This window comes from Canis lupus, chromosome 18 (genome assembly GCF_003254725.2).
Source record: "Canis lupus dingo isolate Sandy chromosome 18, ASM325472v2, whole genome shotgun sequence".
Taxonomy (NCBI): domain Eukaryota; kingdom Metazoa; phylum Chordata; class Mammalia; order Carnivora; family Canidae; genus Canis; species Canis lupus.
This window is the reverse complement of record NC_064260.1, coordinates 38,243,185-38,245,734: the sequence shown is the minus strand read 5'-3', so window position 1 is coordinate 38,245,734 and position 2,550 is coordinate 38,243,185. Positions and strand designations below refer to the sequence as shown.

The 2,550-nt window shown below is 43.6% G+C and overlaps 1 pseudogene; it reads right to left on the bottom strand.

Annotated features, from left to right (window-relative positions):
• Positions 1 to 452: 452 nt before the first annotated feature.
• Positions 453 to 2,133, bottom strand: LOC112663704 (olfactory receptor 9I1-like; annotated as a pseudogene).
• Positions 2,134 to 2,550: the final 417 nt, after the last annotated feature.

Here is a 2,550-nt window from a genome sequence, read left to right as displayed (position 1 = left end):
GCACAGAGATGACAGGATAAAGAAGGAGCAATTGGGGAATTTAAGTGTGGTTGATTTGGGGTTGGGGACTCGGATATAGCAGTCAGTTCACTTAGATTATGTTAATTTGTAGCTCTGTGCTATCAGAGAGTAGCCCCAGAACCCTAGGAATTTGGAGGTGAGGTAAAGAGGGAGAAGGCAACATAAGGGGGGTAGAGGGAGTCCTCTAAGCAAACTTCACCAACCTTGTGGTTTTCACTAAACTAACTAACTAAACTAAACTAAACTAAACTAAACTAAACTAAACTACTAAACTAAAAACAAGCTGGTAGTTCTTCTCACCACTTCTTATATGCTACTGAAAGCTACGACTCTTTTTTTAAAAATTTAAATTCAATTTTCTAATATATAGTACAACATTAGTTTCAGATGTAATTTTTAATAATTCATCAGTTGCATATAACACCCCGTGCTCATCCCATCACGTGCCCTTCTTAATGCCTGTTACTCATTTACTGCATCCTCCTACCCATCACCCCTTCAGCAACCCTCAATTTGTTTTCCAGAGTTAAGAGTCTCTTATGGTTTTTCTTTCTCTCTCTGATTTTTTCCTTTCAGTTTTCCCTTCTTCTGTTATGGTCCTCTGCACTATTCTTGTATTCTGCATATGAGTGAAACAATATGATAATTGTCTTTCTCTGATTGGCTTATTTAACTGCGTAATACCCTCCAGTTCTATCCACGTTCACGTACATGGCAAGTATTCATCTTTTCCATTGTACATATAGACCACATCTTCTTTATTCATTCCTCTGTTGGAGGACGTCTTGGCTCCTTCCACATTTTGAAAGCCATGATTATGAGGGCAAGCACCACATGGTGTTGAAACTTATCAGAGCAAGAAAATATGGGAAGAAAACAGGTTAGGATGAATGACTCTCATGGGCATTCTTTGGGAACTAGATTTTATCAATGACTTTCCTGAATGTAGCTTTTACATCTTTGTTCCTCAGGCTGTAGATCAAGGGGTTCAACAGGGGGATGACCATGGGGTAAAAGACAGACACAATCTTCTCCTCTGGGAATTGGTCTGAGTTACTTCTCTGGTACATGAAGGCAAGTGTCCCGAAGAAGAGGACAACAGTGGTGAGGTGGGAGGCATATGTGGAGATGATCTTGGCTCTCCCACCAGCAGACCTCACCCTCAGGATGGCTCTGATTATGAGCATATAGGACGCCATGATGATCATGACATTGGCAAGGAACATGAACTTGGCAAAAAGAGGATGACAATCACATTTTATGTCATGCTGTTCCAGGCAAGCTTCAGCAGGGATGGGAAGTCACAGAAGAAGTTGAACTGATTGTGGTCACAGAAGGAGAGGGTGAAGGTGCATGTGGTATGCAGGATGTCCCCTGATACCCCATAGACATAGGCTGCAGCCAAGGATCCCCTGCAGGTGCCTGGAGTCATGGCCAGGTTATATGCAATGAGTTGCTGATGGCAACAAAGTGGTCATAGACCATCACTGCCAGCAGGAAACACTCTGTGCCTGCAAAGATGGTGAAGAAAAGACCGCATAGCACATTGACCAAAGGAGATGACTATCTTGCCTGTGGCCAGTGTGTCTGTCCAGGATCTGAGGGGTGATCACTGAGGCATAGCAGGCATCCAGCAGGGCGAGATGGCTCAGGAAGAAGTACATGGGGGGGTGTGGAGTTGGACATCCACTTGGATCAGAATGATAATTCCCACATTCTCCAGAAGGGTGATGATATAGAAAATGAGAAACATCAGGAAGAGGGGAATCATCAGTTCAGGGTGATCTGTGAAGCCCACAAGGATGAACTCCATCACAGCAGTGAGATTATTATTTTTTTTTTTTTTGGGCCATAGACTTGATATAGCTAGATGGTTGGAAGAGGCAGATGGCATCAGAGATTCCAGAACTGAAGGCCTTTGCTTTCTTCAGTGTCAGATATTAGATGACAATCTCAGATATTCTCTGTTTAGAGAGAGAGAAGAAAATGTTTGCCATCTCGAGAATCTACAACTAGCAGTTACAATGGAGGGCTTTTACCTATCTCTCTGTCCCTCCTGAAATCAGTGGGTCAGTATTTCTTCAAGTGTGCTTGCTTGCTTGTCATCTTTAAGACCAGAGAATCTTAGACTGTCAAGACTGGAAGGGACCATTGTAGCATCTCTCTATTCTAGAATACCCCTGACAAATTGTTGCATAGCCCTCGGGTACACCAGGGCTACCTCAGATGGCCTCTTAGGCTGTGCTCTGCACTACTCCATGTGGGGCAGCTCATTGGCCTGTAGTGAGTGGTGCCTCCAGAGTTGTCAGATACAGGGCCTTGGGCTAATGCTTTCTGTGATGGGGACTTTGGGGGCACTCTATCTTTGGAAAGGTCTCCCTGTTGGGGAAGCCACATGGCTTCTTCCATATCTCCTACATGTTGACATATTCTACATACTGATGTTATGTTGAGTAGAATCCCTCTCTCCCAAGACAGTGTTAATGATCACTTTTATCTAATCTCATCTCCAAGTCAAACGTTTCTAGT